Genomic DNA, 24,238 nt, shown 5'->3' on the forward strand with positions numbered 1-24,238 from the left:
AGCTGGAAGTTTTTGTTGCAAACGTTTCGCCCCCTGGCTAGGCGACATCATCAGTGCTTGGGAGCCTCCTGCGAAGCGCTTCTTTGATGTTTCCTCCGGTGTTTATAGTGGTCTGTCCCTGCCGCTTCCAGTTGTCAGTTTCAGCTGTCCGCTGTAGTGGCCCGTATATTGGGTCCAGGTCGGTCTGGGACAACACTACCATTATAGGGCAAGCCAAACAAAGAACAGCCAGGGAATTCCTAGAAGCATGGCACTCATCCACAAACTCCATCAACAAACACATAGACCTGGACCCAATATACCAACCACTACAGCGGACAGCTGAAACTGACAAACGGAAGCGGCAGGGACAGACCACTATAAACACCGAAGGAAGCACCAAAGAAGCGCTTCGCAGGAGGCTCCCAAGCACTGATGATGTCGCCTAGCCAAGGGACGAAACGTTTGCAACAAAAACTTCCAGCCCGGCGAACAGAACCACACCAACGAGCACCCGAGCTACAAATCTTCACACAAACTCTATCTGCCTTTTCAGGTACTTCTGGCAAACCACCAGAAAAGTGACCAGATGTTCCTCCTTTATTTTCTGTTTGTGGCAAGTGCTATTTCACTTAGCCATCCAATTTTTGAATCGAAAGCTTAACTGCGCTTTGAAAGACTTTCGTTCTTTTTAATCTTGGGTCACCTCAAAGGCACTGAGGCGAAAATATTTATTTGTATTACTACAGACTTTCTTTTATTCCAGGTTCTTGTACTAAAATGTTGTATTAAAATTGTAGATTCATTATTTTGTTGCTTGTTTACAGATTACTCGGGCAGATAAACACGTCGACCTGGACCCAATATACCAACCACTACAGCGGACAGCTGAAACTGACAACCGGAAGCGGCAGGGACAGACCACTATAAACATCGGAGGAAACATCAAAGAAGCGCTTCGCAGGAGGCTCCCAAGCACTGATGATGTCGCCTAGCCAGGGGACGAAACGTTTGCAACAAAAACTTCCAGCTCGGCGAACAGAACCACAACAACGAGCACCCGAGCTACAAATCTTCGCACAAACTTTGAAGTGTCATAACCTAAATATTTCAGGCAGCTGAGGCAGACAGTAAGGTGGATTAAGTTAAAGGTGTTCCACATGAGGCAGTAAACCCAGGGATAGTCAAGATATAAGTGAGGCCACAAAAGGGATTTGAAGAGGTAGAAAAACAGAAAACATGTGAAAAGACAATTCAAAAGACAACCGTAATTAATCAAACGGATTTTGTTAGTTTTATTACATGAAATGCCAACCTAAGGTGATTAATCCTGGAATGTTTCCCTTTTCTCTGTGCATCCTCTCTTTCTCTCAAACACAAATCATTTCTACACCAATTTCTTTACCTTTTCCCTACACCTGTTTTCTTCTATTTATCCATTTCCTCACTATGAATTCTTCTCACAATGAGTCTCAGAATATTCGTTTCCTAATAAAGTTTTGTGCGTACCGAATGTCTCCTTCTTTCATTAAATATGTACCTGCCTCATTGTAAATGGTAGCCAATGAGAATACATGTTTTACTACTTACCTCAATCATCCGGTCTTCTCAGTTCTAGTGGAGAAGACTACTTTTCTTGAATCTCTCATTGCTAAAGTCTTAGTCCCCAATATTATATTCACAAAGATAATAGAATCAGAGAAATGTCGGAGACCCAAAATGTTCATATATCAAGTTGTAAGTTTGCTTGCTGAGTTAGTAATTTGTTCTCAGACATTTCATCACCATGCTAGATAACATCATCGGTGAGTCTCTGGTGTTCTATCCCACTTGCTATTTATTTGTCTCAGTTTGTTGCAGTGGGTGATATCACTTCCGGTGCTGTTTCTGACAGGTTGGCAAATGGGGTCCAAATCGACTTGTTTGTCAATGAAATTCTGGTTTGAATGCCAGACCTCAAGGAATTCCTGTGCATGTCTTTCTTTAGCCTGTCCCAGGATGAATGTATTGTCACAGTTGAACTGGTGTCTCTCTTCGTCTGTGCGAATGGATATCAGTGATGTTTGGTCATGTCTTTTTGGTGGCTAGTTGGTGCTTATGTATCCTGGTGGCTAGTTTTCTGCCTATTTGTCCAATGTAATGTTTGTTTCAGTCCTTGCAGGGGATTTTGTATATGATGTTCATTCTGCTGGTTGTTGATATGGGGTCCTTTAAAATTCATCAGCAGCTGTTTCAGTGTGGTGGTAGGTTTGTGGGCTATGATGCCTAGGGGCCAGAGTAGTCTGGTTGTTATCTCAGAGACATCATTCATGTATGGCAGGGTGGCTAGAGTCTTTGGGCGTGTTGTGTCTTCTTGTTTGGGTCTGTTGTGTAGGAATGGCAGACTGTGCTTATCAGGTAACCATTGTTGTACAGGCATTTTTCCTTGGCTTCTCATTAGTTCCTGGGTGCTGCAGTGTGTTGTGGCTCATTTAAATAATGTCGTGATGCAACTCCAATTGTGGATGTTGGGATGATTGCTCCTGTAGTTGGAGTATCTGATCAGTGAAAATGTGGCTTTCCTGTAGACACTGGTCTGCAGCTCTCCATTGGCTTTTCGTTCTACTGTGACATCCAGGAAGGAGAGTCTGTTATTGTTCTCTTTCTCTTTGGTTAATTTTATACTGGTCAGGATGTTGTTTATGTGTTTGTGGTTTTCTTTTTTTGTTGCGTTTCGTGATGACAAGGATACCGTGCACATAGCGGACCCAAAGCTTGGGCTGAATCATGGGAAGGGCTGTTCATTCTAACCTCTGCATAACTGCTTCTGCTAAAAGTCCTGATATTGGTCATCCCATAAGTGTCTTATTGATTTGTTTGTAGATCTTGTCATTGAAGGTGAAGTGGGTTGAGAGGTACAGGTCTACTAGTTGGAGGATGCTGTCCTTGCTGATGGAGTTGCGCTGTCAGGTGTTGGTGTCCTTGGTTTGACAAAAGGGGAGGCCAGTATTTCTTTGGCGAGGGTGATGTTTATTGATGTGAATAGGGCCATGTCAAAAGGAGACCATGGACTCATCATCCTCTACCTTTAATGATGTTAGGGAATTCCTGGGTGCAGTGGATGGAGCGGGTTGAGTCTTCTACTGTGTTTCAGTTTGCGTTGCAGTTCCTTTCCTAGTCTGTATGTCAGTGTACCGGGAAGTGAGATATTGGTCTGAGGGGGGCCCCTTGTTTATGTACCTTTGGCAATCCAGAGAAACCGGGTGTGTTGGATCCTTCAGGTTTCATTCTTTGGAGGTCTGTATTGTTAATTTCACCTGTCTTGTGAAGTTTCATCAGGGATGCTGTAATACGGTTTTCCAGCTGTGGAGTCGGGTCCATTGCTAGCTGCTGGTAGGTGTCGGTATCTGTGAGTAGCGTGTTTGTTTTTTCAATGTATTGTATTCTGCTCAGGATGATGGTCATTCGCCCTTTGTCTGCCGGCAGGATTACAATATTTCTGTCTTTCCCGAGTCCGTCTGAGGCTTTTCTTTCCAGTGTGTCGAGGGTGCTCCCTTCTTTCTTTCTGCTTAGTGCTGGTACTGTCTGAAGGCCTGCTGGGTTTCTTCTGCAATTCCATTGTCTTTCAGGGTTGCTTCCAGTGCTGCAAGGAAGTCCTTTTAGTCTGTGTCCCTGTGGTTGAAGTTCATCCCTCATACGAGGACGGCTTTTTCTGTGTCTCGAGTGTGGTCGGTCAGACAGGTTCTTTATTGTCGGTGTTATTTCTGTGTGACAGTTTGGCCAGCTTTTCTTGTAGGACTAGTCTTTTCATTGTCTTGGTGTGCTGTTATTTTGTGTTGATGTCTTATTTGAGCGTACTTGTCCATTTATGGTCAGTCATATTAGAGTACAGAGTTTTTTGGTGTGAAATTTCTCGTTCATATTTGTGGAATCGGTTATTGGCATCATCATTTCTCGCAGCGTCCTGCGGCCACTCTGTTCTGTTCTCCTGACTTGTGGGGTGATGAGAGGTAGTTTGTATTTGACACATCATGGTAATACTAGTTTCCTGAGGCATTCCTGTAGGAAATAGAGTTGTTGGTGGGTGGCGCTCAGTCGGATGGCATTGGTTTCCCACCTTCGGGCTAATTTGAATGTATTGCACCCGTAGGTGTTTGAGATTTTGGAGAAGATTTGTAGCTTAGGTTGTGGATCAGGTTGTAAATTTGCTCACTGAGCTGGTAGGTTTGTTCTCAGATGGTTCCTCACTATGCTGGATAACATTACCGGTGAGCCTCCGGCATTCAAACTGGAACTCCACTGACAAACATAGATTTGGACCCCAATTACCAACCTTGCAGAAACAGCACCCAAAGTGATACCACCCACGGCAACAAACTGAGACAGATAAATAGCAAGTGGGACAGAACACCAACGCTTCACCATAGGCTCATCGATGATGTTATCTAGTATGGCGAAGAAACGTTTGACATCAAACCTACCAGCTCAGTGAGCAAGTTTACAACCTGATCCACAACCTGAGCTACAAATGTTCTTCAAAAAAGGTTCATATCAGTTTATGAATAGCTATCCATCTAATCTCCCTTTCCACCACTATGCCACTTCAGTGCATAGCCATTTACATCTTAAAATATAAAAGGGTTTTTACCTACCATTTTTTCCAGAGATAGTGTCAGATCCCAACCTTTCCTCTTAAATCCTCTTATCTTCCTACCTATTACCCTACCTACTACATCTATGTCCCCAATTACAATCTTCTCAGTCAAGAGGGGTGGAGCCGCTCTACCAACTTTAGCTGGACCCCTCCAAATTATGTACACATCAATCAGGTCTTGCCTCAACTTCCTTGGTTTCAAGGGAAAACAAAAACCCTATCCCGTCCAATTTTGTAACTGCAGTTCTTCAATATCCTTAGAAATAGGTCTTTTTTTTGCCTAGGGCAGTGGCCAGAACTGTGCACAGAACTCCAATTATGGCCTAATTAATACATTATACAATTTTGCTGTAATCTCCCAGCTCCTATACTCTATGCTTCAGCTAATGACATTAAGTACCCTGAACATCTTCTGTGACACCTTATCTGCCTACCAAGCTACCTTCAGGGATCCACAAACATTGACTCCAAGTCCTTCTGCTGTTCTATGCAATTGCCGTATTCTTCCATTTTTCTGCATATTCTCTTGCCTATTTGCCTTTCCTGAATGCGTTACCTCTCAACCTCCAAGATGGCAATGCAGCAGGATTCCTGAGCCGGAGCTCCTCTGCTCTGTCCCATTTTTCTTTTGGCCTCTCTTCTTTTGCATTTCTTTTCTTTTTACTTCCCATCCTTGGGCAGCATCAACAATGTCCAAAAAGTGGAAGCCAATGCAGACTCCTAGTCTCAGACTCCCAATCTTGAGGTGAAGCCCAACGCGGTCTGGAGTTGGAAGGACTGTTATTCTGAACTCTTATTTTCTTTCTTTATTTAATTTAAAAATTTAAAAATTTTTCTATTTTCTTTCCCCTGAGAATTTGTACTTAAGAATCTGTACTTAGATACCTTGGTCTCCAAGATGGCACCGTAAGTGTGACTTGTAAACTTTTCACTGTACTCATGCGAGTACATGCAACAATAAAGCTAATTCTAATCCTCTTTTCTCCAGACTGAACTCTATTAGCCACTGTTTCAACAAATTTACTAGTCTGGTGATAATCTCTTAGTGTTCAGCTTTCTCTTTCCTTATTAAGTCCTCAGCTTAATATTCTATTAGCTGAAAAACTTCATCACACTTACCTACATTCCAGTCCACATCATTGATAGGTGCCTGAAATAACTGCACAGAACCCAGTACCCAGTCACCAAGTCATCCTTTATTTACTTGTGCACAGTACACTGGTTATGGTCAGACAGCTTGGAGTCATTCGCCTATGGTGAGGAGACTCTAATTTCCCAATTATACTTTTTTCTGACGATATTCTTACCTCCCAGTTTTTTTTTCCCCACACAGATCACGGTCCTTTTAAAGCTACCACAATGACAGAAATCCAGAAAAGAGTCCATTTCAGCCCCTCAGGGCGAAGTTTACACCAGGCAAAAACCCACAATACACTATCGCAAACACTTTACACATCGCCTGCACCAAGGCACAAAAGAATACAGTTTACAAAACACAAAATAGCCGAAAACAACATTTAACAATGAAAAACCACTGAGTACATAACTCAACTCTTCCCAACATCCTCCTGACACCAGTCCACACCACATACTGATCAGATTGTCTTGCAGGAAGGCTAGTCAAGGACAGTCAGTCAGTCAGTCAGTCAGTCAGTCAGTCAGTCAGTCAGTCAGTCAGTCAGTCAGTCATCGGCCTTCCAGTCTCTCGGCGCCCTGCGAACTGACTGACCCTCCCAGGCCTGCTTTCCTCCAGGCTGGTCCTCGACCATCCAGCTCCCAGTCACCCTGTGTACTGACCAGACTACCTCGGGGCCGCTCTATGAGCTGGTTGTCAGCCTTCCGGTCTCCAGCCGCACTGCGTATTGGTATCCTAATTATATTAGTCAGCTCGGGCTTTCCTGATTGATTGGGGTTGTTAACCTGGACCAATGACCTCGTAGTCAATAAGGTCAACCTGGTTCCAATCCCCTGTAAACTGTTTGAACGGTAGGGTTTGGGGCCTGGCTTTGCTGCTCCTCTCCCTTGTAAAATTGCTGTCTCTTGTATGCAGCTGTAAATGTAACGGTTTGTTGCAAACTGTTTTTGTAATTTGTTTAATAAAATAAAATATAACCAGGGAAAAAAAAACCTGGTTCCAATCACTACAACCCTCCCCCTCCCAAGTCCAGGGATGTCGGCCTGGTCTTTCTTTTGTAGCCTTTCCTGCGACGTTTTTGCCAAAAGGTCCGGTTCCTCTGATTCGGACTCTGACACCGGCAGCATGTACTGGACCATAGCCCGCTTCTTGTTCTAGAGCATCTTGGGAGAGTTTCCTCTTTTTCTTCTGGCAGTGAGGGTATCGAGGCTGTGTCCATCTCGGACTCTGAGGTTTGCTGAACAGTAGATGGAGGGGGAGAACCTATGGGCTTCCAACAGGCCTTCTTAAAAATTGTTGTGATGAACCAGGCCAGACCCCCTCAAAACAGTTCAAGAAAGTGGCCCAGATCTGAACTTTGTTAGTTGTTTTCAGCAGGTGTAACACGAATATTCCAGGAGAGATACAGTTGGTCAAACCACTTAAATTTTAAACAAAACAGAATTTAATTTACAAGATTATTGAAATGAAACTAACAAAAGAGAACAGAATACCAAATAATTTAACCTCTCCAAAAACACTCTCTCTCTCTCTCTCTCTCATCAAACTAGCCCTAAAACTCTTCAACTTAGGCTTTTCGAAGGCAAAAAGTGAGGACTGCAGATGCTGGAAACCAGAGTTTAGATCAGAGTGATGCCTGAAACGTCGATTTTCCTGCTCCTCGGATGCTGCCTCACCTGCTGTGTTTTTCCAACACCACGCTGATCTAAGCTTAGACTTTTCGGAGTCTGTGTCTTTTACGACCTCTCTGAAAGAAAATAAGAATAGAACCTTGTGAAAGGAACAGTATCATCACTGTTCTGAGGGGCCAGGTATGCTTTGCTCCTGTCCCGTATACGAGGTAACAGCTTTCAGGTGATCCGCGTGTTTGTTCAGGACTGCAACACCAACCTGAACTTTGTAAGTCATGTGGGATCCTGACCTTGTGTCAAACTCGCCTTGTACCCATATAAGGCAATTTCTGTGGTTCCGTGGTTTCATCTCCCGAATTAAATAGTCTCTCTTGCTTAGAAGAAGCATGTTGCCAGTATTAGTGTTCCCGCTGCCATTTCACGCTCTTCCCCCATCTGGGAATATTAGCTTTAACCTGGTGTACAGTATTCTCCCCATCAGCAAATTGGCTGGAGCTATCCCTATTGTTGCAAGTGGGGTGACCCTATAATTGAACAGGAAGTGGGACAGTTTGGTATCAATTGACACCATCGGCTGCTTCAAGCCTGCCTTCAACATTTGGACCACAGACAGTGCGGAGCTGCCTTTCAGTGCCAAGTGCCAGAGGACTTTAGGAATTATTCAAATTCCCTGCTGGTAAATAATGTCCAACACTTTCTGGACTCCGTGTATTGCAAATGGTGCTCTCAGGGATGATGATTGAGAAACTAAGTTTGCCAAACAAACCGTATGCATGTCCAACCACTTTAAATGGGCATCCACAATGACCAGGAACATTGTCATTTTCATGGGCTCATTCATAGTTGACATGCACCCGAATCCAGGAGTTTTCCTGGCCATTCCCATGAATTGGGGGTGGGGGGTGAAAAGGCAGTAGGAACGCCAATGCTGGCCATACACCACTTCTAAGCAAGAGAGACAATTTAATTATTCCAACCCACATATAAAAGACGACTTCCCAGAGTATGCACTCCCCTGAGTACTGGCCTACAAGTTTTCTTATGTAGGTCAGGCCTCTTAGGACTCCATTGCTGCCTTGAATCCGCATACCAACAACGACTACAATGGCTTCTTGGCCCAGATCCTAAAGAACATTTTAGTCACTTGGCCAAAACCCGACTTTGTTGTGGGGTTCTGCTATGGGCTGGCCCAGGGTTCTTCTGCTCAGGGCATGCCCCGTGTGAGGCTCTGCAATTGCCTACACTCACATGGTGATCCCCCAGCTCAGGTGAGGGAGTCCACTTCCATTGGAATGCTCCTGTAGTCCCAAAGCTCCACTTGCCGCATTTTCTATTGACAATGCCAACCGCAGTGCCTGTTTGAAGTCGAGTCGAGCTTCAGCTAGTAGGCACTTCTGCATGGTTAAGTCATTAATCCGACATTCCAAATGGTCACACCACCTCATTCAGCGTTAATCCAAAAATCCAACCCTCGTCACCTCTGAAATAACTGCATAGAGGCCGGTATCCCATCACCAAGTCACCCCTTATTTATTTGTACACAGTACACTGGCTGTGGGGCCAGCTGAGTCAGAGAGTCAGAGTCAGTCACCTCAACTGAGGAGATTCTCATCTCCTGCTTATATTGGTCAGCCAGGGCTTTCCTGATTTTTTTTTTTTTAAAAAAACAATCAACCAACATTAACAGGCATACACAGAGACACAGCAATTTACAAGGGAGAGGAGCGGCAAAGTCAGGCCCTAAACCCCACCGTTCAACCAGTTTTCAGGGAAATGAGGACAAACCTCAAACCACTTGCAGTCACCACAAAACAGTAACAAATACATATAATACAGTCCAATTAGATAAAGAAAACAGAGCATGGAATACAGACCCCCATCCCCCAGCAAGCCACCTGTCCCTTCCACCTTCTGGCCACTAAGGCAGCCCGCCCCTAGCCCCTTCCAGCTGTCGTTCCGCACCATGCCCCTTCTAGCTGCTTTCCTGATTGATTGGGGTTGTTAACCGGGACCAATGACCTCATAGTCAATGAGGTGAACCTGGTTCCAATCACAATACTACAAAAAGCAAGGGTGTTAGCATAGAATCCTGTGGCGACCCAGTGGAAACAGCCTTCTCGTCATGAAACACACCTATTGGTCATTAATCTGCAGCCCTCAGTTTCTCCTCAGAAGCTGGAATACAAGAGTAGAGTAGAGACCGTGGAGCTAGAAAAGCACAGCCAGTCAGGAGAATTGAGGTTTCGAGCATAAACTCATCAGGAAGAACTATTCCTGCTTCTGATCCAAGTTTGGACCTAAATCGTCACCTTGTCTGTCGTCTTTTACTTTCATGACCAGTTCACTAATGGTGAGATCTAATCGCAAACCTTGTTAAAATGTAAATGGACTACATCAAATGCATTAACCTAGTTTATGTTTCTTGTTCCTCCTTGAAAATTCAATTATTTTATTTAGACATGATCTTCTCTTAATAAATTCATAGGGATCATCTATTAATCAGTGTCTCTCTAAATTAAATTTATATCCTGTCCCTCAAAGTTGTTACAATAATTCTTCACCACAGAGGAAAGGGTGACTAGTCAGTAATCATTCAGTCTATTCCTTTCACTGCACTAAACAATGATACCATGTTAGCTGACCCGCAGTCCACTGGCACCATATCTCTAGCCAGAGAAGATTAGAAAATGGTGTCTGAATCTCCACTACTACTTCTCCTGATTCCTTTAGAGGCTAGGATACAGTTCATCCTGGGCTAAGGATTTATACATTAACATAGATATTAAGCTTCATAATACTTCCTCTCACCCTATGTTAAAATCTACCAGCTATTTTACACTCCTCAATATTTGCAGCACCAGTATCAGTCCTCTCCTTTGAGAGCGAGCATAATGTATTTGTTAAGAATCATACCTAGGTACTCTCTCCATACACACAGCTTATTCATATGGTTCTTAATAGGCTGTACTCTTTCTTTAGTTGGTCTCTTGCTCTTGAGGTATCTATACGAACAAAAACTTTCTTTGATTTTAATTACCAAAATACGTTCATGTGTTCTCTTTGCTTTTCTAATTTCCTCTTATCCCGATACTTTGTATACTTCTCCCAGTTTACTGCAGGATTAAACCTCTGGTATGTACCACAAGGTTCCCTTTTATCTTTATTCTCTCCTTTAAACCTTTCAGCAAGCTCTGGGATTTGTTAGTTCCACACTTTTTTTTTTAAAAAAAGGATACATACACGCTCTAATCGTTCAGGGTATTTCATTGAAAGCCACCTACTGACTTGACATTGATTTACCTTCAAGTAGCTGTAAATCACACCTCGGTTTAATTAAATTCTTCCAAGTTGAGAACTTTTATTCGTGGTCTATATTTGTCCTTTTCCAAAACTAGCTTAAATCTATCTTGAATATGGTAGCTTCTACCAAAGTGCTCCACCTCTGACACTCCTTCCACCTGCCCAGCTTAAATTTTCTCTTGTTAAATCCAGGGCCCACTTCCTTATTTTGCCTTTTGTTCCTTAACCATGGCTTTGACTTTCCTCATGCAATAGATATTCAAAATGGGACCCAGTCTAACGCAAAGATGGGTTTAATCAGATTGAGTTGAACTGTGCTAATATACTCCTATTCATTTGTCATTATATTGTAGTAATATTAATTTTTAAACTATATTTTCTAAGTAGAAGGGTACATATCTTAAATTTTAATACTTGGACCGAAGGGTCTGTTTCCACACTGTACATCTCTATGGCTGTATGATGAGGTGAACCAAGAGGTTTCAATAAAGTCTCCTCTTACCAACTGAATCAAGACTGACCCTTACCTTTAATATAGAAAAAGGTCATACTATTGCATACAGATTCCTATATTTCAGAGGTTATAATCTATAAGATGCAAGAATCGATGAAAAGTGTCCTCTTACATTAAGTGATGAACACAGTTGGGGATAGTGGTAAAGATTCAATTTGTAAAATAGACCTGCATGAGGTAGACACCATTATCTGTAATAAGACATTGCAGATAATGACAAAATAGCACCAAAAAAAAAACACAAAAATCACACAATCAGGTATAATTAGCTGAACACAAGAAACCTGATAAGATGCAAATCCAATTAGATTCATAAGAAGTTGTACAAATTAGTTACCACTGCACATTTTGCAGATACCTGTCTAATGGGCTCAATTATTTGATGTACTAATATATTTGACCAGCATTTTACTCTTGCCAAGTTCCCCTGCTTTCATTTTCCACATCCATTTAAAGTACCCAGATCTAAAGTCTACTTTACTTTCATCAAAGGTCAGCTTTATCATTTATAATAGTGTCATATATCACACTTTGATGACAAGATAGGATAGTGGAATACTCTAGCCAAACAAATTTGGGTTTGATAAGCATCCAGCAAACCAATAGAGGAACGAAAAGATCTTTCTTTCTTAGAAATAATTTCAAAATTCCAGTTTTTGTGGGAAGACTGTTTGTAAACACAGATGGCCTGACCTTCAGAGATGGCTTTATTAAGAAGCGTTGAGAGGCTGGAAAAAGTACAGTGTTGATGGGGGGGGGGGGGGGGGGGGTCTATCAATGAATACTAGTGGGAGAAGGCAGCCAGCCATTCAGCCCCTCAAATCCTCTCCACCATCCAATAAGCTCATGGCTGATCCGACTGCAAACTCAAATCCACATTTCTGCCTACTCATTAACCTTTCCACCCTTACTTACCAAGAATCTATCTCCCTCTGCCTTAAAAATATTCAGAGACTCTGCTTTCCCCACCTTTTTAGACAGTGCATTCCAAAGACTCGTGACATTTTATGAAAAAAAAACTGCCTTATCTCAATTCTGTAAAAGGTAACACATGGTATACTAAACTGTATTTGCTGCTTTCTATACTACTCCCTTTTTGAATAAAGGTAGGTATATTCACTGTCTTCCCAGCTAATGGGACCATATATGACCCTAGGGCATTTTGCAAGATTAAAATAATTAATAAACTCTCATTAACTACTTCTTTACAGACCCAAGGATGATGTTTATCCTGACCTGGGCACTTGTCAGCCCATAACTCCAACAAGTGACAGAGAATCACTTCGTTGCTGTTTCATTTTCCGGAGCTGCTTCCACCCTTCCATTTCCTGATTTATCATTGCTTCTCAGATATTATTTGTATCTTCTATAGTGAAGACTGATGCAAAATATCTGTTCAATTTATTTGGCATTCCCTTATTTTCCATTGCTAATTCTCCATATCGCTTCCTATATGATCAACACATGACTTTGTTAATCCTTCTCATTTTTATATATTTATAGAAACTCCTATTGTCTTACATTTCTGAATGGCTTTCTCTAGAACTTTAATTTTTCCCAATCTTCTGACTTGCTACCTATAGCAATATAGAATCCCCACAATATGGAAACAGGCCCTTCAGCCCAACAAGTCCACATACACTCTCCAAAGAGCAACCTACCCAGACCCATTCCCTGACCCTACTATCCTATATTTATCCCAGACTAATGCACTTAACCTACGCACCCCTAAACACTATGGGCAGATGAGCATGGCCAATTCACCTGACCGGCACATCTTTGGACTGTGGGAGGAAACCAAAGCACCCAGAGGAAACGCACGCAGGCACTAGGTGAATGTGCAAACTCCACTTCAGAGGCTGGAATTGAACCTGGGTCCCTGGCACTGTGAGGCAGCAGTGCGAACCACTGAGCCACCGTGCCCATTACTTGTATAAATTATGTGCTTTTTCATTTGGTTTGATACTGGTTTTAAAGTTTTTCATTAAGCATGGATAGTGGGTTCATCCTTTAGAATTTTTCTTATTGTTGGAATGCTTCCAATCTATAATACCTTCTTAAATGTCTGCCACTGCAGCCGTATGGACTTATCCTTTAACATAATTTAACAGTTCACTTCAGCTAGGTCCGCTTTATGCCTTTGTAATTCACCTTATTATATTTTTTAAAAGTCTCAGATCCAGTCCTTTCTTCCTCCAACAGAATGGAAAAATTAATCACATTATGGTTGCTACTACCAGAAGGCATCCTTACTAATCATTAATTAATCCCACTTCATTGCAAAAATGAGGTCTAGTATAGACTGCTGTCGAGTCAGCTCTAGAACAGGTGTTTTAAGAAAATATCCTGAAAACATTTTTAAAATTCCTGATTAAACTACTTTTGCTCATCTAACTTTTCCAGTCAATATGTCAATTTAAAGGTCTCATGATTATTGCTGTACGCATCTGACAGGATCTCATTATTTCTCCTTTTATACTTCACCCAACTGGATGGTTACCCTTAGGATTTTGTACACCACTCCCAGAAGCGACTTCTTGCTTTTATCATTTCTCATTTCTGCACAGTTTCCTGGACTGACATCTTCCCTCTCATTTGTACTAATACCATCATCAAGTAATAGACCCTCCCCTTCACCTCTTCCTACCTTCTTGTCATTCCTAAATGTGGAGTGTGATTTGGATAAGTTGAGCGAGTCTGCAGATGCATAACAGATGCAGTATAATGTGGATCAATGTGAGGTTATCCATCTTATGGGCATAAACAGGAAACGGCTTGTTATCTGAATGGCTATAAATGGAGGGGGAATTTGCAACAAGACCTGAGTGTCATCATAGGCCAGTCACTGAAGATAAGAATGCACTGCAGCAGATGATGAAGGCAAATGGTAAATTGGCTTTCATAATGAGAAGATTCAAATACAGGGGCAGGGATGTCTGACTGCAATTATACATGGCCTTGAAGAGGCCACATCTGGAATATTCTGGGCATTTCTGATCTCATCAGGATAAAAAAAAAAAAGTGTTCATGTTCATAGAGGCAGTGCACCAGCCTGATTCCTCAAAAGATGTGACTGATCGATGAAGAGAGGGATCGAATTGCTTCAAATATTATATTCATCGGGGTTCACAAGAATGAGTGGCATTGCATAGAAACCTTTAAAATTCTAAAAGGATTAGACAGGGTAGATGTAGAAGATGGTTCCAGATGATGGGAAAATCTAGAACCAGGGGTCACAGTTTAAGTAAACAGGATAAACCATTTTAGGACGGAGGTCAGAGGAAAGTTCTTCACATGGAAAGTCATGAGCCTGTGAAATTTGTTACCACAGAAAGCAGTCAAGGCCAAACGCTGTAGGATTTCAAGAAGGAGTTGAACATTGCATTTGGGCCTAAAAAGGGATCAAAAGAATGGGAGAGAAACAAGAACAGACTACTGAGTTGGATAATCATCCACTAATCATAATGATTAGCGGAGAAAGTCTGAAGGGACAAATGGCTTGCTTCTGATCCTATTTTCTAGATTTCTATATCCTGTACCCTTTCTAAACTCAAGTCCTAATCCATATCACCCTGCAGCTATATTATCTGTAATGGCTACCAGCTCTTACTTATTCATTTACGTTGCACTGTTAGTCCATCTGAATGTAGGTACAAAGACTTTATTTTTAACCTTTTACTCAGTTTGTAAATTCTAGTCTTAACTGTTGGTTTACTGCTTGTCCTTCCTTGTATGGTCCGTTTATCTTTTCCAGTATTAGTACCTTGCTCTTTGACCTGGACTCTAATCTTTGGTTGACCACATCTTAGCAAACTTTGATCCCTTGCCCCTGTTCTTCATATGAAAATCCTCTCTGCTTCTCTTGTCATGCATTTAGCAAAAATATCAGACCCCAAGACAGGCGAAGACTGTCCCTTCTGTACAAATCACCTGAAATACTTATGCAAGACTGAATCCAGTGCTTTGAGAACCAGAACTCACTACTTCCACATCAGCCTTTGAGCCACACATTCATCTCTCTACTGTGGTCTTCCCCAAGCCAACTTGCACATGGCTTAGGTAAAAATGCAGAAGTTATGACCTTTGAAGTTTTGCTTCTTAATTTGTAAATACAAGCTGTAAATACTGACTACGCAATACCCCCTGCGTTGCCCAGGCTATGCAATCAGTACCTTCAAACGCCATGAAATGGTATGGTTTGAGATATTAACAGTTAATGATAACATCCTGGATTTTTCTGATAATGAGCAATTAATCAGACTACATGGGAAAGGAAAAGGGTGATATTTACAATTGAAGCAGGCCCAAGAATCTGTGAAACACCCAAGGCCTTGACTTTGCTAAGTCAAAAGGACATGCTGTTATCAAGGCTTGAGCAGCACCACAGGTCCAAACCATTGTATAGAAGTTGCTGGTGTTCCCATTTATTTTCAAATTTAATTTTATTGCTGAATTCCTACCCCTAAGTGGATGTTTTATCTCTTGATTTAAGCTTTCAGAATTTTGAGTATGACCTTGACTGGTTTTGGCCCAAGTCTAAGATGTTTTCTCCAGCAAGGAGTGATTTTGCTCTTGACTTTTAATTGAATTTGCCCCATTTGTCAGACGTCTCTGTAAGACTCCGACATGGATCTAACTAGCTTCAGTCACAACCCATTAAAACAACTATTGGCAGACTACCCGTATGCCAGCTCTCCAATACATCAGACTCAAGATTCTTCCCAGTTCCCTTTCCCTTCCTAAAGCCCAGACATTAAGGCATGATTAACATGCACAGGCCTAATATGGTCTTAAACTTCTTCAAAGATGCAGCGAATGTGCAACTTTTTCAAAGCCACAATAAGCTCTCAATTATCCAGACTGAGTAACTGATCTCTTATTCCAAATCCACAGCGTGCTGAACTCTCCAACAAGAGATCTACGCAAATTGTTTTGGTGTCAATTACCATGAAAGACACACATTCAAAACGTCTCTCCTTGCCTTCCGCATATTGATCTTCAGGAGAAACCACTATCACTCATTCCTCTCTCATGAGAGAGCACTCTATGGTCTGGTAAGACTATGGTGACGTTACCTTTTTTTTTTACAAGTTCTTTGGCACTTTGAACAATGTGTCCAAACTTAAGGAAAGAGGAATATATTAGCGCCCTCCTGCAGTCATTCATACATCATAATAAACCACTTTTTATTCAATGACTTTCCTGTTCTGCACACCTGGTTTACTCTGCTCAGCAAAGATATTACATAAATATTATCAAACTCTTGATATACGCCCTGCATAATACAAACGGCAGAGAATACTAACTATACAAAATGAACTGCATTGTTTGCATCCCTCCAAATCTTTCTCAATTTGTTGCTGCATTTGTCTGTTCATTACATTTCAAAAAAAAGTGTAATTCACTGAACCTGACTTAAACTTCTTTAAAAGCTGCTCATTTGGAACTAAGAATGCTTCTGAAAGTTCAGGTTATAATGGATAATATCTACTAATTTAGTTCTGTGCTCAAGGAATTATTGTGCCTTCTCAAAGCAAGGCCAGAATTTTTAAAAACTATGCTGGACACCTTTAGTGGTTATGTGCTTTTTAAGAATAGCACGGATAGGATTCTGAAAAATAATGTGGTACTTGTCTGGCAATAAATGATCACTTGTTTTTTAATATTGTTTGATTCAATTTCAGTCACAACATTCCACATTTCTATCTTTCCATTCATACCACATTCCTCAATTCTGACAGCTTTAATATAATTTAGTTCTCTTCTAATAACAAAGTAGATTTTAATAATTTAAATTGCATGTATGGGTTTATAGTTAAGCTACAGGAAATATTCATACCAAGATACTCATGAACCACTTTCGTCCCCATTTTGGTATTGAATGATGTGCAGAGTAAGGTTACACTCGTCTTAACAGCAAGTGATGAAAAATGGCAGAATTCATCTGTGTGCAATAGTCTGCAAAGTTCATATTTAATTCACCGAACACCATCCCCACTGGTAAGTATCAATATGACAAAGATATCAACAAATTGCTGGTTAACGCTACCTCCAAAACTGCATAAATATCTAATTGCATCTGGTAGGCATGGGATTGAAAATTGCAGGGTAAGTACAGATAAACATGACCAAATACTCCAGGAACACAACACCAGGAATATTGCTAGATCTAGATTCTAGTCATTCATTCATGGACCCAGAAAGATCTTTGAGACAATTGGTAGACTTCTGTCCAGCAGATTTAAAAGTGCAGTACAGTCATGAACTCGGTGAGTTTTTATATGCTTTTGGAGGCAACAGGCTTCAGTTCAACCGCTCCCCTCATCTACGGTTTGGTGACCTTCAGGTTCAATCACCACCAGTCACTTCTCTCCATGCTTTTTAGTTCATGTATCCCCTGAATTTAGATTAAGGGCATCAACAAAAGACAAAACACTTTATTACCTAGTCATGGATACCAATTGATTATCCTGCCCACATTTTGCTCCTACACAGGTTTAATGATGTCTTGTATCTGATTTCAAACGTCTCACTAATGCATATAGTGAAGCATATAGATTTACTTTCAGGCCAAACTAGAAAATTTAGCAAAGCTGATTTCTTCAAAGACAAAACTAAAACAGCCTTGAAGAGGAACCTATATTGTACAGTAAGACCTGGATTAGTTAAAAACTTAACCCATAGGTATGCTAATCCTGCAACACCTGCACTGCAGAAATGCTCATTTCCATCAGAAAAACTGTCAAACTGCATTGACACATGCTATTTAGCTGACCTTTCAACACGACCAAAATCGGGAACATGAGAATATTTTTGTCCTTCCTCTCTGCCTCAGTTTGAAGTGATCTTCCCTCAGTTGACACTTCATTCCCTCCTGCTGTCAGTCACATGGACTTATCTGTCCCTCCACTGCCCATGAAACTCTTCTCTCCCAATTCACGCTGCCATTTCTTTCTGCCTTCTTTCATTGAAACAGGCTTTTAATCACCTTTCTGCCTCCAATTCAGCCATGTAACATCTTCCAAGTTTAATGCTATTTCCAGATTTGCTTTGTCCCTAGACTCAATCTCACTTCAGGAAATAAAGTGTCCAGGAGAAAATTCCTGGCTTCACAAGATGGGTGCAGCATTTCTGTCCACAAAGCTGTAACATCTAGTTTCCTACAGCAATAGCAGGAAGGAAGCATTGATCCCATGGGGTGCTCATTAGAATGTAGAATACAGTGATTGGTACATAAGGGATTACATAAACAATCCATTTAATAGGAAACCTTTTGAGAACAATCCACTTTACAGGTAATCCCTCAGGATGGAGGATGATTTGCTTCCATTCCAGTCCAATAGACTCAGTTGTCTGAGAAGTTCAATGCGTGATCTGCAACTCTGTCAGGCATAGGGTATGCAGCACTTAAAGGGTCAGCTAGATCAGTAGCTCGGAGTTTTATACACTCTTTCCTAAACTTTGACCTCCTTTGCATGTTTCTGATGAAGTCTCTTGATACGTTCAGTGCCAGTCTGAGTAACCTTTCTCCATTTTTGTCAGTCACTAGTCAGGGTCTTCCATGGGTCAACAAAGATGCTGGACTTCTGCAAAAATGCTTCTTGTGGCAGCTCTCTTCTGTTTTGGATGGTAATGTTTGGTAATACTGCACCGCACCCTAGCAAATTACCCATAGGCATGGAATAATCTACTGGACAGAGGAACTGTTCAACCATTGCTGCCTTCAGTTTAAAACAAAACTCATTCCAAATTCCGTCATCGACCTGCGACATGAAGACAACGTTTGCATGTACTCAACAAGAAACTGAGATTGTGGTCAACTCGCTGTTGACTCCCTCTTCGTCACATATGAAAGATAAAGCATTTCACTAAATGCCTAGAAATTCAAGGGGAAATAATTACACATAGACCGAGTATCCCATCACCAGTTCACTCTTTATTTAAGTGTACAGTGCATGGGCTCTGTCCAGCCAGCTCAGAGCTGATCCTTAGAATTAAGGACTCTCTGAAGTTCCGGTTTGACTTTTTTTCCCTCCAATTAACCAAATGAAATACGACCCACCTGTGTCCTTCGGATAATCAAGGTTCCTCTGTAGTATTAACATTGTTGTTACTGAATTGTGAAAAACAATTTGCAATTATTTAGTTCCCCTAACTCAGTAGGATATCCCAATGAGTTAAGAATGTCAATAATCAAGGTTTAACACCAAGCACAGGCTTAACGCAGAAGCAGTCAGGGCAAATGATTAACAACTTGGTAAAAGCAGTAGGTTTCAAAAGGAGCATCTTAAAAAGGTGTGGAGAGATCTGGTGAAGTGGAGTGAGGGTTTTGGGTAAGAATTCTAAATCTTAGGACTGAGGCCCTTAGCAGGCAAATTTTAAAATCAATGCCCCACAGGCTAATAATTCAGAAAACCTGAAGACTTAGGCTGAAGGATTATAGAAATAGGGAGGGGCAAAATCCTGAAGAAATTTGAAAACAAGGCTGAAACATTTTAAATTGAGGTGTTGCCTGACCATAGGCCAAGCACGGTCAGCAAGCAGTAGGATCTTTGGTGAATGGGACATGGCAGGAGTAAGGGTACATTCAGCAGAGATTTTGACAACCACAACTTCACACATAGCACAGAGCGCATTGGAATAGCCAAGTCTCTAAGTAGCAACAAGTATCAAGGAGGCTTTCAGGAGCAGATAAACTGAGGGAAGGTCAGAACTGAGTGCTATTAGGGAAGTGAACATAAATGGTCTTAAATGATGGAGAGGTGTCCAGAACTTAATTAATTAGTCATTAAATATTTTAAAAGGCTCAGATTTTTGCTAATTTGAGACTCTTTCCAGTAGGAAACAAATAGAGTCATAGACCTCTACAGCATGGACACAGAACCTTTGGTCTAACTCATCCATGCTGACCAGATATCCTAATCTAATCTAGTCCAACTTGTCAGCACTTGGCCCAAATCCCTCTAAACTCTTCCTATTCATATACCCATCCAGATGCCTTTTAAAATGTTGCAATTGTACCAACCTCCACCATTTCCTCTGGCAGCTCATTCCATACAAGCACCACCCTTTGCATGAAAAAGTTGCCCCTTAGACCCTTTTTAAATCTTTCCCCTCTCAATTTAAACTTATGCTGTCTAATTTTGGACTCCCCCATCCTGGGGAAAAAACCTTGTCTATTTATCCTATCCATGTCCCTCATGATTTTTTTACTCTTCTATAAAGATCACCCCTTAGCCTCCAACGCTGCAGGGAAAATAACCCCAGTGTATTCAGCTTCTCCCTATAACTCAAATCCTCCAACCCTGGCAACTTCTTTGCACATCTTTTCTGAACCCTTTCAAATTTTGTAATATCCTTTCAATAGTAGGTGGTCAGAACTGAACAGTTTTCTAAAATTGGCCTAACCAATGCCCTGTGCAGCCCAACTCCTCTACTCAATGCACTGACCAATAAAGGAAAGCATACCAAATGCCTTCACTATCCTATCTACCCGTGACTCCACTCAAGGAACCATGAACCTGCAGTCCAAGGTCTCTTTGTTCAGCAACACTCCCTAGGACCTTACCATTAAGTGTAATAGTCCTGTCCAGATTTGTCTTTCCAAAACACACACCTCACATTTATCTAAAATAAATTCTATCTCCCACTCCTCAGCCCATTTGCTCATCTGATCAAAGTCCTGTTGTACTCGGAGGTAACTCTCTTTGCTGTCCATTACACCTTCAATTTTGGTGACATCTGCAAACATACTAACTATACTTCTTATGATCACATCCAAATCATTTATATAAATGAGGAAAAGTGGGCCCAGCACCAATCCTTGTGGCACTTCAGTGGTCGCAGGCCTCCAGTCTGAAAAACTGCCCCACCACCCTCTGTCTTCTACCTTTGAGCCAGTTCTGTATCCAATTGACTAGTTCTCTCTGTATTCCATGAGATCTAACCTTGTTAACCAGTCAACCTTATTGAATGCCTTACTGAAGTCCATATAGATCATGTCTTCTGCTCCACCCTCAATCTTCTTCATTACATCTTAAAATCTCAATAAAGTTTGAGAGACAGGATTTCCCATGCACAAATCCATGTTAACAAACCCTAATCAGTTCTTGCCTTTCCAAATACATGTAAATCCTGTTCCTTAGGATTCCCTCCAACAACTTACCCACCACCGGCGTCAGGCTAGCCGATCTGTAGCTCTGACTTTTCCTTACCACCTTTCTTAAATAGTGGCACTATGTTTTCCAACCTCCAGTCTTCCAGCACCTCATCTGTGACTATTGATGATACAAATACTCAGCAAGGGGCACAGCAATCACTTCCCTAGCTTCCCAGAGTTCTAGGGTACCCCTGATCAGGTCTATCTTTACATGTTTTAAGACATTCAGCACCAGCTCCTCTGCAACATGGACATTTTATAAGATGTTGCTAGTTATTTCCACACATTCTCTATCTTCCATATCCTTCTGCACAGTGAACACTTATGTATAATACTCATTTATTATCTCCCCCATTTCCTATGGTTCCACACAAAGGCAAGCTTGTTGATCATTAAGGTTGCTGAAAGTAATTGGAAACCGGATGTCCTGCCCCCAAAGTTGGCATCACCAATTGGTAGGATTGGAGGCAGGATGAGTTGAGTTTCACATATCTTCAAGTTGTGGAGTTTGCAAGCTAGTTAAATCATGAACTACCTCAATACAAATATTTTTGCAGTGTCCTTTGTGATTGATAAAAGCAAGCATAAAAAAAAAGGTGTACATAAACAACGCACTAACTTGAGCTAATTGCAAGTAAGTGTCAGATCTTTCAAAAATCAACTCTCAAAACTGGCAGAAGTACCTGTCAAAACATGTCTGAAGGATGTGGATAAAGTGTCAAGATATTTAGAAGTGCTGCTGTTTAAATATTGTAAACAATACCTAGAGGTATTAAAACTAAAAAAAAAAAAAATTTTGTTCTGTTGACAAGTCTGAAGATTTGTGACTGGATTAGTGCTGCATGATTAATGTCACAATCATCCATTACCATAGTGGGGTGCCTTCCATTTTATAATTTGTTTGACAGCTACAAGTGGTTTTGGACTCTAATATAGGACTGTAAATTCCAATACTTGTTACTTTTGACTGAAATATTTGTGTCACAATAATTCTAAATATGAACTATTTATTTAGAATTCCATCTGCTGATCTAATACCTTTCATACACAAAAAAAATAGGGATCAAAAGCACTTACTTAAAATGGCAGACATGACCTGATCTTTGCATGTTGGCCAGGTTTCATGAAAAACAAATGTGGATTACACAACAGAGTCTGAGTTGAAACCAACATTTTATCTAAAGGCAATTAAGCCAGTCACCACACCACACCTCCTATCCTCCCTCTACCCTCCCCTGTGAAGCATTAGATGTTCTTCATCCTCTGCCTAATTTGCACCATGAGAATTTTCACATATACCCTATAATTATCAAGCTTGGACATAATGAACTCTGCAAACAAACTGTTATCTTAAGAAGTTCTCTTTGTATTATATTAGAAAAAAGGAAGCCTATTCAATTAAGATGCAAAATTTATTAACACGGTTTTGGTACGTACCATGTAAAATACATGACACACACACTTTCTGCAGAGATTAGGTCTAGAAAAAAAAAAGAAGTGTGGCCAAATAATGGTTAGTTCTTGAAGTGAGAGAGATATTGAAGGTTCCAGACAACTTTCAGTCTGGCGTTCCTGTCCATGTAGACTGGTGTCACCAGACACATGAGATTACACCTAATATTTCTACAGATGCCATTCATTCAGGAGATGTTGAGAGGGAGCTTTCTGGAGGATTCTCAGAAGTAGCAGATGTTTCAGCTTCCAGCTCTCAATGAATTCAGAGCAGTCTTTCCAAAGTATGTGGAAGAGGATGGTTTGGGTGACTTCTCGCAGCAGACTACACACCAAAATCGAACTCTTAAAATCTCAAAAATAAAGAAACAATTCCATACAACTATAACTCTGATATATGACTCCCAATAAACAATTCGGAGCAGTCAGCTTGTCATGTGACTTCCAATGTCTTTAGCGGTACGTCCATGTTCTTTTAGTGACCTTTTAACAAAAATAAATGCATACCTTCCTCAGGCCTTTCACAGAACCTTAAAATATCAAAAAAAACATTAGTACCAGAAGGTCTTTCATAAGACATGGTGATTTCTGACCTGCAACAGGACAAGTTGAGAAATAAGCCATCTGACAAGCAAAACAGTAGACAAGCAGGAGACTGGAAGAATACAGCAAGCCAGGCAGCATTAGGAGTTAGTTAAGTCAACGTTTTGGGTATAACCCTTCAGGAAACATTGACTTCTCCACCTCCTGATGCTACCCGGCTTGCTTTGTTCTTCCAGCAACTGCAGTTTTTTTGCATCTGACAAACAGAAGCAAAGGATAGCTACAATCTGAGCAGCTGAAGAATATTCTGTTTGTTTGAAAGGGAAAGGGAAACAAGAGCACTTAGAAGCACTGTGCAAGCTGGCTCAGAAACTTAAAGACCTGAAAAGCTGTGTCAATAGCTCAGAGACGTTGAAGAGATGGGCATTTCCCCAGAAATAGCTAAACCATAAACCAGGGCATCACTGGAGAGCTATGCCAACAGGACAGACATGACCAAAGGGAAAGGAGGGTGGTGAAATGAAGTGTGCCATTCTGACAATTAATGTACCTGTGAAACTCAGAGGTGAAGGCTGTCAAACAGAACTCCTGACTTACCCCCACGAAACAGCATTTTGTGGAGCACAATACATGCTGAAGGAGAATGTTTTGTGCAACACAGGCATTGTTGTTGAATCAACTATTTAGAGTGAAATTTATGCTTTTAGCTGAAGTGTCATTTGCCTGTTCATTAGTGTATAATTTTCATTGAGTCCAAAATGCATTAAAGTAAAAACTACAAAAAGTGGAATCTTGTTGGTAATTTCTTAATTTTGAGAGTGTTCAATAAGATTATTTTGGTTTATAGATCCTGCTGGGATCCAGCAGAAAGCGAGGAGGGGAACTGGAATAT

At 41.1% G+C, this 24,238-nt stretch overlaps 1 protein-coding gene across 2 annotated transcripts in view; it reads right to left on the bottom strand.

The window, feature by feature from the left end:
* The window catches only part of LOC122559532 (ADP-ribosylation factor-like protein 8B-A), a 93,793-nt gene that overhangs the window by 47,702 nt on the left and 21,853 nt on the right, over window positions 1-24,238 (bottom strand). The gene's annotated exons all lie outside the window — the stretch shown is intronic.

This window comes from Chiloscyllium plagiosum, chromosome 19 (genome assembly GCF_004010195.1).
Source record: "Chiloscyllium plagiosum isolate BGI_BamShark_2017 chromosome 19, ASM401019v2, whole genome shotgun sequence".
NCBI lineage: Eukaryota > Metazoa > Chordata > Chondrichthyes > Orectolobiformes > Hemiscylliidae > Chiloscyllium > Chiloscyllium plagiosum.